This window comes from Vombatus ursinus, unplaced genomic scaffold, assembly GCF_900497805.2.
Source record: "Vombatus ursinus unplaced genomic scaffold, bare-nosed wombat genome assembly UNPS02000749.1, whole genome shotgun sequence".
Taxonomy (NCBI): Eukaryota; Metazoa; Chordata; class Mammalia; order Diprotodontia; family Vombatidae; genus Vombatus; species Vombatus ursinus.
Window position 1 is genome coordinate 26,467,195 of NW_020940527.1, and position 13,432 is coordinate 26,480,626.

The 13,432-nt window shown below is 34.0% G+C and overlaps 1 protein-coding gene across 4 annotated transcripts in view; it reads right to left on the reverse strand.

The window, feature by feature from the left end:
* LCOR (ligand dependent nuclear receptor corepressor) overlaps window positions 1-13,432 on the reverse strand; it is a 136,106-nt gene that overhangs the window by 61,123 nt on the left and 61,551 nt on the right. For 2 of the 4 annotated variants that reach the window (XM_027859605.1, XM_027859609.1), the window contains exons 3-4: window positions 5,067-5,132; window positions 4,582-4,661 (exon numbers count right to left, since the gene is read on the reverse strand). The exons of the other annotated variants lie outside the window; for them this stretch is intronic. The gene's annotated coding sequence lies outside the window, so the exon portion shown is untranslated. The remainder of the gene's footprint in view (window positions 1-4,581; window positions 4,662-5,066; window positions 5,133-13,432) is intronic. 4 annotated transcript variants of the gene reach the window in all.

Below are 13,432 nucleotides of genomic sequence, written 5' to 3' on the forward strand. Positions count from 1 at the left end.
CGCAAATCTGTGAAGCATCCCATCAATGCCTTCATCCAAGACAATGACCAAAAATATTAAGCAGCAAAAGGCCAAGACAGTTTCCTGTGGCATTGGACTAGATACCTTTCTCCAAATTTATACTGACCCATTAAGGACTACTCTTTTGGCCAAGTCAATTAGTTCCAAACCCACCTAATTGTACTATGATCTGGCACAACATTCCACTGTAAATCAATAATAATTCAAGTTTGTTTAGTACTTTAAGGTTTCAAAGTAGTTTCCTCACAACCTTACTGTGAGATCATATACTATTATCTTCATTTTAGAGAAGAAACTAAAGATTCTTTAGAAGACTTTGCTGAGCAAATGTCTAAGATAAAATATGAACCCTGATAGCCTGCCTTTCAAGTCTAGTATTCTTTCCACTATGCACCATGCTGCTTCTCATAGATAAAATAAGAGTTTTTTAAGTGCATTATTGAAATAGACATCTCCACAGAATTTTCTTAATCCATCAGCCTGGTCACTCTGTCAAAAAAGGAAATGGGGGCAGTTAGGTGTCGCAGTGGAGACAGCACCGGCCCTGAAGTCAGGAGGACCTGAGTTCAAATCTGGCCTCAGACGAAACACTTGACACTTACTAGTTATGTGACCCTGGGCAAAGTCACTTAACCCCAACTGCCTTTAAAAAAAAAAAAAAAAGGAAAAAAAAAGGAAGTAAAACTAGTCTGACAGGAGTTGTTCTTGATCAGTCAGTATTTGTTCTTGATGATCACACCTTTTTTTTCCAACTTCTTTAGAACTACCCTTTTATTAATGTAATACAGAATTTAATCAAGCATCAAAGAAATAATCAAAGTATACTATCTGCTCTCCTTTTCTTTGTTTTGTTTTATTGCTTCATTCTTGTGGTTCCTCCCATTAATTTTAATTCTTCTGTACATCATGACTAATGAAAAAACATGCTTAACATGAATGTATATGCAGAGCCTATCGGATTGCATGCCGTCAGGAGGAGGGGAGAAAATTTAAAACTCAAAATCTCATGGAAGTGAATGCTGAAAACTAAAAATAAATAAATTTTTTAAAAAAGCATCAAAATCATTCTCACCAGTCTATAATTTGAACATTCTACATTCTTCCCTATTTTGAAAACATTGGTTCATCTTCAGCTTTGCCACACCTCTCCTTTTACCACTACTTTTCAAAGACTACTGATAAGAGTGAGTTCATCATTTATATACACCAAGTCTTTCAAGAATCCTGGTGACTTGAAGTCTGCCATTCCAAAATGAGAGATAAAGTTTAAAATACAAATAAGCCTAGTGTAAGTATGACCTATGCTGGGACTCATTTTTATTAAAGTATAAATAAGTAGCTGGGCCTCATGGCACATGCCTACAATCAATCCCTGATCCCAGGTTAAGTTGACTGAATGTCCAGAATCAATATGGCGAGCCCCCAGGAGTGGAGAGATCAAAAGATTACCTAAGGAGGGGTGAATTAGTTCAGGTTGGAAACAGAGCAAGCCAAAGCTCCCCCCAAATTTAAACTAGTCATAGAGGTTTCGCTGTCCCCCCTATTCCCTTCCCCAAGGAATCTCAACAAAAACTAAAATAAAATTACTTAAATTACCTCATAACTGGACAATGCGAATGGAGGCCTCCTTGATCTCAGTGTCTTCAATTCTTCCCACAGCTAATCTAAGGTACACATTGTTACTAAGTGGTCTATTTTACCTAAATCTGATCATTCCTCTTCATGAAAATCCTATAATATCTTTCCCATGCTTACAAGAAGTCTTATCTTCTTAGCCTGGTATCCAAAATATAACCCAAACCTATCCTTTTCAACTTTATTCGCCAATGAACACAGCTCCAGCAGGTTTTGTAAAAAACACTGAGTGGTATGGTGGAAAAAATGGTGACTGGAGTCAGAGGAACTCTAGTTGAAATTCCACCTCTGATACTTCCCACTCAGGACCTCAGTTCATCATCTGTAAAATGAGGAAGTTAAACTAGATGACTTCCAGGGTTCCTTTCAGTTACAAATCTATGATCCTATAATCCATTCCATTTAACTACATAAATCTTCTTGACCTTTAAAGCCAATTAAGCCCTACCTCCTACACACAAGTTTCTTTCTACACCAAACCAGTCTACACTATTTTCTCACCTCCTCCGAACTTCTATAGCATTTATTGCCCTTACTACTCAAATGGGTTATCAATTATTTTTTCACTTATAATTATCTTTTTGTTTATTTCTTTAACTAGATTACCCAACCTTTGAGGCACCTTTGTATTCCTCACTGAACCGATGTTCATTATGAGAACAGAGGCTTAAGTTTTATTATTAAATCATTAAACCAATTTTAAAATCTATCATGTTCTCAAATATAACTAGGAAAACTATTCTCCAAATATCCACATTAACTTCTGATTTGGAGTTGAGTTTACTTCCTAATGACACCATGAGTATAAGTTTCACCTAGCAAATAAATCATTACTCAGATTTTTTTATATAGTTGCCAAGTTAACCAGAAAAACACCAAAGTAGAAAATCTCAAGGTAATGAAATGTTTAGAGAATAATGTCTGGGTTAAATGAAATGTTCCAAGTTCGCTGAGGTGTTAGTGGGAAAAGTACTGGAGGAGGTACCAAAACAGCGGGGTTTTGGTTGCAGCTCCACCTTTGCTAGAAAGTCATTTATCCACAAAATGGGGATAACAATATCTGTTCTTATCTCACAGGACCAAATTAGAATGTAGATGAACTGTACTTAAAATTAATACATAATACAAATATTAAGGATCATTAATGAAAAATTACTTTTCACTTCATCTCCTTTTACTAAAACTTTTCCAAAGCATATTAGCCTGCTTTTCTGCTTTAGTAGGGAGTGATGAGTACCAAATGTCTGGTACAGATAATAAATCCTTTAAGAAAGTAGAGGGGGAAGAAGGCTAGAGTCCTCAAGGAAGGCTTTGAAGAGAACCGATGCTGGTCCTTGCAGGCTTATCAGGCAGAAACAAGGCACTGAGCAGTCTCAAGCAGAGGGGAACCCCACCCCCCAACTCCAAGCAACTGTAAGAAACTAAGAATACATAACGGAGAACAGAGAATAGACTAGTTTGGAAGAAAAGAGAGTTGCTATAATGAAAAAGAAGAAAATAAAGTTAGAGAGTTGGGTAGGAATTAAGACTGTGGAAGGCATTAAATGTGAGTCTAAAGTGTTTAGTCCCTATCCTCTACAGAAGAGCTACGGAAGGTTTGGAGGCAGAGATGAATATTTATAAAATAAGCGATTGGTTAAAGTAACATAATAGTGTGTAGAATAGAACTGGAGAAGATAGGGTAACTAACAAATATACAGAAATTAGTTACATAACCAATATAAATCCAGTTGAATGAGCTAAGAACGGACTCTGGAGTTAAAGAATCTAGGTTCAAATCCCACTTCTGATGCTTCCTACCTCTGTTCAACTTTAAGTGAATCACCTAACCTCTCAGACCTTATTTTCCTCACCTATAAAATGCAGGGGTTGGATTAGATGGCCTCTCAGGTTCCTTCCAATTCTAGATCTGTGATCCTGTGACTATGAGGCCATGTTTTAAGCCCATGCTTTAAGTAATGAGGTTGGATGAGCATAGTGACCAGTAGGAAATGGATGGAAGTACATGAAGGAAAATCAAGAAGATTTAGCAGTTAAATCAATGTGGAATGAGAAGGAACTATGAGGGTTTCTAATGACTCAAGACTAGGAGAATGATAATAGAAATAAAAGCATAAATGCTATGGAACACCTCATTATAACTAAATGCTACAGGAAATTAAAGTAGTAAGCTTCTAATTCTTAAAAACCAAAACAAACTATATTCAACCTAAAGGCACTTTCTCAATTTTGCGAAGGGCCACACAATTTATACAAATGAATTATAAAACACTATAAATTACACAAAATAAATCACTTTAGTATATCTGTTGTAAGAATTAGTATTATGATCAGGTCTCTATAAGGAAGTCAATTAATCAATAAACATTTATTAAGTACCTACTATGTGCCAGTCATGTGCTAAGCATTGGGGATGCAAAATGAGATGGGGATGAAAACCGACAGTCTTCTGTCCTCAAGGAGCTCACAAAATAATATAGGAGAAATATATAATACATATTTTGCAATGAATAATATTAACTTTTGAGTATTTGGACAATATAAACATAAATTACTATTCTATTTACAAAGAACATGATTATTTACCCTATAAATTGTATTATTCACAGGCTAAGAATCTGTATTTAAATAGTTGTACAATTCAAATTTAAAATACAAGACTCCTCTGCCTAGCTGTCTTTTTAGCTTCACAAAATCAATCACTCATCTAAATGAAACAATGCTAGCTGGCACCTAAAATCATCAAAAAGAAAATAATGCACAGACTATCTAAACATAAATAATGGTTGATAATACCTCCAGGAATACTGGGTTATATGTACATTTTACATAGACTTATGGGTTGATCTTGCCTTTCCACAGCTAAAAAAGGTAAGAACTTTAAAAATTATACCAGACATGAAGTTGCATAAGCTTCATAGTTACCTTTATTTTTTCCCTTCTTAAGCAACAGAATAGACAATTTTCATTAAAAGTCCAATCAGAAACACCTTCAGGTTCACAGTCTGTAAAATTATAGCAAAAGCAAATTAGGTTAAGTCACAAAATTACTTATGGTAACAAAGAATATGCTTATAAGCAGTTTCAAATAATTATTTACTAGAAAGGAAAATAATGCTTTGCCTTAAAGTGCTAAATTCCATATTAGCACTATATGTGTGTGTGTATAATTGCCTTACATAAAAGTATTTATGTCAAACATTTATGCTCCTAGCTACAAGAATGTGTGTGTGTGTGTGTGTGTGTGTGTGTGTGTGTGTGTGTGTGTGTGTAATTTCAACCAATAAGAAACTGTGAACAAGGAAGAGGGAGGGGAATGAAGAGCAAATCACCAAGGTAACATACACTGTCTGGAGACTAGTGTTTCTGTTATTAGGAAAGCAGAACAGAAACAAAAAAAGACTGAATACCTTTAAATAAACTGAGATCTTTTAATAAGCCAGGTCCAAACAGCCCTTCGAGGATACTTTCAAACCCTAAGAACAAAGGGGAAAAATGTTAGTGTATCACCAAAAATGTGCAATAGTAGCTCTATAGCAGCTACACTTAGTATTTATATGTTGCTGGGGGAAAAAAGGACTTTGTCTTCTAAAGACCCCTGGGTCACTTGTGAAGAAATGCAGGATGAAAGTAAGGCAAGCTTTAAGTCCAAAAGGATTTCTATACTTTTACTGAACATCCCACACAAATCCAAAGAAAAAAATAAAGCTAGACATTAGTAGAAATAACTTAAAACATAAATATTCACTGCTGATTCCATATACATATGAACACTTTTCAAAAAATGTGTTGATATTTCTTATATCCTACACCCAATTTCTTAGAACCTACAAACTCAATTTCAAAAGATGTCTCTTTTCTGCTTGTTCACTACTGCTCTTCTGTCCTACTAAGCAATTCTGACCCATTGGCTGAATCTAAGTAGAAACTTTCTAAATTGTAGACTAAAATTAAATTTAAAATTTAGGAATTTCTTAGAATAGGAAGTACTTAGAATGAAAAATAATTGCTTTACTACTGAATAAGATAATCATACTCTAAGAACAATACTCCTGCTTTCTCTTCATAGAATTCACCTAACTTCTCTGCTACAGTCACAATCACTAACACATAATGTATAAGGTTCAGATTAAATTTGACCACAATTGAGCAGATAGATGATAGTCAGGTGTTCAAAACCAAAACACCAACTATACCCAAGAGAAAATTAAAAATTTCAAAATAGCAATATCCTAGTACTATCACATGGCCATGTCTAATGAAAAAGACCTTCCCTTATTCTCTGTGCTTTCTGTTGAAAATGCTGCTTATTTATAAAACTGAAAAAAAAAAAAGATAAGAGCCTATTTTCATATGCCCACAGAAATTCCTGTATTATAATATATCAGAAAGGGTGGTCAAAATAGAGAATCTGCATTATTTGCAAGGAAGGTACACAGGTAAAATTTCATTACAAAAAATATAATTACGATGATGGGTTCTACACTTTTATATTTTCTGTGGCTCATCTAGGTGAGTACAAGCAGAGAGCAACTTCCACCAGTCTTCCCACATAGTCTGATTCTTTCTCTTTCCATAAGCCCCCACAGGAGCCACCTTCTAGTTCTTCTAATCTCAAGAAACTAAAGTCCCTCTTACTGTCCCTGTTCATTGCTTAAATCACAATCTAATCACATAATCAGCTCTACCTTCTTTTTGATGACTTCTTGGCTCTCCTCTCTCTACTCATTTGGTAACCTCCCACGTTTAGCCGTGTACCTGACACACTGATGGCAAACAGACACTTATTGACTGAAATACTCAATAATGAGTCTCATATTTCTTACATGCAGGTCATCACTGGAAACAAGCTTCAACCCCATACAATGCTCACCTTTGCAAGACCCTTTGAATGACTTGCAATTTTGATTCTTCTGAGATTCCCAGAAATAGACAATCACAAAAATATTAACTTAAAAACACGGATTTTTGTTGCCTCTAGCAGTCTGGGACCATGTTAACAATGTAAAACACCTTAAATGCAACGTAGAACAATTTCTTCCTATACCATTTTAGGTTCAGCAATACTAGAGAAACTCAGGTACTTTTTTTTTTATCCACTTCAGTATGCATATTAGACCAATCTTTTTCATATTATTGTGGATTTCACTGAAAGATTTTCTGAAGTCCTTTCCTTATTTCCTGAGTGCCCTCTTAACCCTCTGAAATGTAACTGCTAATCTCATCTTTAACTGCTTTTTTTAAAGTTACTAAGGTGCTTTTAATTGTGAAATCTAAGGATCTTTCCTCAATATTCATCCTTCTTGACCTCTCTGCAATTTTTGACACTGTTAATCAACATTCTTCTCTTTAATATTCTCATTTAGGTTTTCATGATACTTCTCTGACCCATTCTCCTTCTCATACCAACTAACCACCACTCTTTCTCAATCTCCCTTGCTAGATGTTTATCCAGGTTTCATCTCCTAAATGAGAATATATTTCTCAAGGCTCTGTCCTGGTACCTTTTCTTTTTTCCCTCTATCCTATTTCACTTGATAATCTTAACACCTAACACCTCCTATCATTTTAATTCTCTATGTAGATTTATCAGCCTTAACCTCTCTATGATCTTTCAGTCTCTTACTGCTAACTGCCTACTAGACATCTTGAACCACAGATATCTTAAACTTAGTATGTCTAAAACTGAACACACTTTTCATGTTTTTTATTGCTTAAATTTCATTTTATTTGCAATTGTGAATTCTTTCCCTCCCTTATCGATTGAGAGAGCAAGAAAAACAAAACCTTTCATAAATATGTAAAGTCAAGGGCAGCTAGGTGGCACAGTGGATGAAGCACTGGCCCTAGAGTCAGGAGGATGTGAGTTCAAATCTGGCTTCAGACACTTGACATTTACTAGCTGTGTGATCCTGGGAAAGTCACTTAACCCCACTGCCTCACCAAAAAAAATAAATAAACGAATGAATGGATGAATGAATGAATGGATAAATAAATAAATGAATGAATAAATAAATAAACAGATAAATAATGTGTGTAGTCAAGCAAAACAAATGCCCCTCATTTGCCATGTCCCAAAAACTAATGTGCTTCAGTCTGCACTCTGAGTCCCAGTTCTCTATCTGGGTAGCATTTTTCATCATGAGTCCTTTGGAAATGTCATAGGTTATTGTACTGATCAGTTACCAAGTTTGTCATAGTTGATTATCATTACAATATTGCTGTACTATGTATGTTGTTTCTCTGATTCTGCTTACTTCACTTTTTATCAGGTCACACATGTCTTCCCAGGTTTTTTCTGAAAACATTTTCTTTGTCATATGCTATAGCACAATAGCATTCTGTCACATACACATAACTTGTTCAGTCATTCCCCAACTGATGGACATCCTTAAGTTTTCAATTCTTTGCCACCACAAAAAGAGCTGCCATAAATACTTTTGTTCACATGAGTCCTTTTCTTCTCACTTTGATCTATTTGGGGTACAGACTTAGTAGGATTGCTGGGTCAAAGAGTATGCATACTTTTATAGCTTTCAGGCAGTTCTAAATTTTTCTCCAGAATGGTTGGGCTAGTTCACAGCTCCACCAACAGTGTATTAGAGTAATTATTTTCCCACATTCCCTCTAGCGTGAGTCATTTTCCTTTCTTGTCATCTTATCCAAACTGATGGATGTGAGATGATACCTCATAATTGTTTGAATCTGCATTTTTCTCATCATGAGTGATTAAGAACATTTTTTAATATGGCTATTGATAGCTTAGGTCTCTTTCTATGAAAAGCACCTATTCACATCCTTTGATCATTTATCAATTAGGGAATAGCTCTTATTCTTACAGAATAAATTTCCTAAATACCTTAGAAATGAGATCATTATCACAGAAAAACATTGCAAAGATTCCCCTTCCCCTCAGTTTCTGGCTTTTTTTGTAATTTTGGTCATGAACTCTTCCCCTATGAATAGATGTGACAGGTAATTTCTTGTATGTTCCTCTAATTTGTTTATGATGTCTAAAACTTGTACCCATTTGCAATTTGTCTTAGTATGTAGTGAGATGTTGATTTATACCTAGTTTCTGCCACACTGCTTTCCAGTTTTCACATCAGTTTTTGTCAAATGATGAATTCTTGTTCCAATATTTTGGATCTATGCATTTGTTAAACCGTAGACTACTGTTATAATTTGCTTCTTCATACTGTGTACCTAATCTGTTCCACTGATCAATCTCTCTCAGTTTCCTACCTGGTACTAAACTGTTTTCTTTTGTTTTTAACAAATTACAGCTAGGTAGTAAAGTTTGAGATCTGGTTCATCCAAGCCCTCTTCCTTCCCATGTTAAAAACAAAAAATTATTTCCCTTAATATTTGTAACCTTTTATTTCTCCAGGTGAATTGTTATGATTTTTTTCTAGCTCTATAAAGTCCTTTAGTAGTTTGATTGGTATGGAAGTAAGTAAACATATTTAGATACTATTGTCATTTTATTATATTGGCTCAGCCTACCCATAAGCAATTACTATTTTACCATGTAGATCTGTATTTGGATAGAGTATTTGGTAATTGTATTCACATAGTTCCTGTTTGCCTTGGAAAGCAGACTCCTAAACATTTAAAACAGACTTTTACTATCTAATCCTGCTGAATTTTATTGGTAGTATCTAGAAATGCTGATATTTTATCTGGGTTTATTTTACATTCTATAACTTTGCTGAAATTGCTCATTTTTTCAATTAGTTTTCTAGCTGACTTCCTAGGGCTCTCTAAGTATATCATTATCACTTGCAAGAAGTTATAATTTTGCTGTTTTTTCACCTGTTCTTATTCCCTCAATTTCTTTTTCTTATCTTACTGCTATATCTAGCATGTCTAGCCCTATACTGAATGGTAGTGATGATACTGCCCATCCTTTGCTTTACCACTAATCTTACTGGAAAGGCCTCTTTGCTTATCCTTGTTACAGATAATGCTGGTTCTTGGTTTTAGGTAGATACTACCTATCATTTTATGGAAAGTTCTATTTATTTCTATTCTTCCTAGTATTTTTAACAGAAATGGATGCTGTCACTCAACAAATTATATGTTTCTAGCAAAAACCTTTTATTATCTTAATCTATATAATCAATTATTTGTTTTTAATGTTACGTTCATAATTTTCCTCATATTGAACCAGCCTTGAATTCCTGATGTGAATCCAGCCTAGTAATAGTGTATAATTTTTGTGATATGTTGCTGTAATTTCCTTAACATCTGAATTAAAATGTTTGCATCATTATTCATTAGGGATAGTTTTCTACAGATTTCTTTTCTGTTTTGACTCTCCTTGGTTTAAGTACGAAGAACATTTGTATCATAGAAGGAATTTGATATGCTCCTTTCTCTCTTATTTGGAAAAAAAAAGTCTGATCTCCAAAGGCCTCATGATGGAAAATGCTATCCACATCCAAAGAAAGAACTATAGAATTTAAATGCAGATTGAAGCATAGTATTTGCTATTTTTTTTTCCTCTTCTGTTGAGTTTTGTTTCCTCTTTCTGGTGGTTCCTCCTATTGGTTCTAATTCTTACTTACAATATCACTAATGTGAAAATATATTTAATAGGAATGTACATGTATAGCCCCTATCATACTGTGTGCCATCTTGGGGAGGGTGGTGGGAAGGAAGGGGGAGAAAAATTTTAAACTCAAAAGCATATGGAAGTGATTGTTGATAAATCAAAATTAATTAATTAAAAAAAGAACAATAATGGAATTGTTCTTTAAATATCTGGTAAAACTCACCTACAAATCCATCTGGTCCTGGGGTTTTTTCTTTGAGGATTCATTTATAACTTGTTCAGTTTGTTTTTCCAAGATGAGGTTATTTAAGTACTCTATTTCCTGTTCTGTTTTCCTGAGCAATTTATATTTTTGTAACTACCCATTTAAGTTGTTAATTTTATTGGCATATAGTTCAGTGAAACAGCTCCTAATAATTTCTTTTATTTCTTCTTCACTGGCTATGAATTTACCTTATTCATTTTTTGATGCTAGTAATTTGGTTTTCTCTTTAAAAATAAATTTAACTAATGGCTTGTCTATTTTATCGAGCATTCCCCACTCCTACCCTGAAAAACCCACTTAGTTTTATTTATTAATTTAATGGGTGTTTTTGCTTTCAATTCTGTTCATCTTTTATTTTTCAGGATTTCTATTCTGGTGTTTAATTGGAGTTTTTTAATTTGTCGTTTTTCTAGCTTTTAAAAAGTATATGCCCAATTCATTGATCTGTTCTTTTTCTCTCTTACTGAAGAAAGCATTTAGAGATGCAAAATTTCCTCTAAGTACTGTTTTAACTTCATTCCCAAAATTTTGTCATGTTGCCATTTTGTTTAAAGAAATCGTTGTTTCTATGATTTGTTCTTTGACTCACTCATTTTTTAGGATTAAGTTTAGTTTTCAACTAATTTTCAAACTTTGCCACAAAGGCTTTTTATTTAATGTAATTTTCATTGCATTACGCTATTTTGCATTTGTTCTGTGAGGTTTTACATAATACAAGGCCAATTTTTATTAAGGTACCAATGCCCAGCTGAGAAACAGGTATTCTTTCCATGCCTATTCAATGTTCTCCAGAGGATTATCATTTTCTAAAATTCTGTACAAGTCCTTTGATTCTTTTTTCTTTGGTTAATTTATATAGATATGAGGGGTAAATTGAGATATTACAGTTTTACTGTTTATAGTTTATTCTTCCTGAAACTCATTCAACTTTTCCTTTAAGAATATAGATGTGTGACTAATATGGAAATATTTTTTCCTGAACTGTATGTGTATAACCTATATGAAAATGCTTGCTGACTCATGGAGGGGGATGAGGAAGAAGAGAGAGAATTTGGAACTCAACATTAAAAAAAAGTTAAAAATTATTTTTATACGTAACAGGAAAAAATAAAACTTTATTAAAAAATAAAGAATGTAGATGTGCCATTTGGTGCATCTATATTTAGTGTAAGGATTAATTCATTACCTAAGGTACCTTTTAATAAAATATAGCTCCCTGTTTATTTCTTTTAGTTAGGTCTATTTTTGTTATTATTTTATAAGATCATGGTTGCTATCCATGCCTATTTTATTTGACCTGAAGTTTAACAGCATCTACTCCATCCCCTTATTTTAACTTTGTGTGTATCTTCCATTGTCAAGTGTGTTTCCTGTAAATATATTGTTGGATTATAGTGTCTAATTCATTCTGTTAACTTCTTCCATGTTATGGGTGAGTTAATCACCTTCACATTCACAGTTATAACTGCTGTTTCCCTCTATTCTATTCTCTTACACTTTTTCTTCTCTTTTTTTCTCTGCCTTCTCCTTAAGAAATTCTTTTGCTTCCAACTTACCCCTCCTTTAATTTACATGCCCTCTTATCCCCTTCCTTTCCTTCCTGTATCCTTGTTGGGTGAAATGTATTCTTGTACTCAACTGCAGATGTGTCTTATGTATTCTTTCCTCCTTTTAACTAGTTCAGATGAGACATTCTGAGTGTTGCCCATTTACCCCTACTTCCGTCTTGTTATATAAACTTCTACTTGTGTACTGCATTTATATAAGATAATTTTGCCCATTCTTACTCCCTCTTCCTTCTCTTCCATACCCTTTCCATTCTTCTTTTAAGATCATCAAAACATAACAAAATCACACTAAGGCTCTCTAATTAGATTAGTGTGACCCCCGATGGTAGAGTTCTGAGAGGTCAAATGTATCATTTCCTCATATAAGAAAGTAAATACTTTAACCTTGTTTAGTCTCTTTTGATTGGTAAGCTCATGTTTACCTTTAAATGTTCCCTTGACTGTGATTGTATGTCAAAATTTCTACTCAGCTCTGGACTTTTTTTTTTTTTTTAAATCAGAAACGAAGTCCTTGGTTTCATCAGAGATCCATTTTCTTCCTTTGGAGAATTATACTCACTTTTGCTGGTTAAGTTATTCTTGTTTGTAAGCATAAATATTTTGCCTTCTGGAATATCATATTCCAAGCTCTCAGCAACTTTGTGACAGCATCAACTAAATTTTGTGTGATCTTGACTATTGCTCCTTAGTATTTGAATCTTTCCTTGCTGGCTCCTTACAGTACTTTTAATTTGATGTAGAAACTCTAGATTTTAGCTATTAATATTCCAAGGAGTTTTTATTTTGAGGTTTCTTTCAGGAGGTAACTAGTAGATTCCTTCTATTTCCACTGTGTCCTTTGGTTCTAAGAGATCTAGTCAGTTTCTTCTCTCCACCCTTCCCCCCATGACTTCTTGAAATGATGTTCAGGCTCTTTTTAGTTATGGCTTTCAGGTAACACAATGATTCTTCAATTCTCTCTCCTCAATCTGATTTCCAGGTCAGTTGTTTTCCTGTGAGATATCTTATATTTTCTTCTATTTTTTCAGTCTTTTGATTTTGCTTTATTGTTTCTTCTTTCCATGTCTCATGGAGTAATTAGCTTCTATTTGGTCAATTCTAATTTTCAGGGAGTTATTTTCTTGGGAACAGTTTTGTACCTCTTGGTCCAAGGTGTTGTCTTTTCATATCTTTCTTCCACAGATCTCATTTCTTCACCTACTATTCTCATTTGTTTTTTAAAATAATTTTTAGGTCTTTTTAAAACTCTTTAACTCTACCAGAAATTGTGGTTGAACTTGTGCTCAAATTGTGTTTTTTTTTCTTTGAGGTTTTGCTCGTAGATGTTTTCAAGTTATTTTCTTCTTCTGGGTTCGTACTGAGCTTACCTGCCACCATAATAGCTCT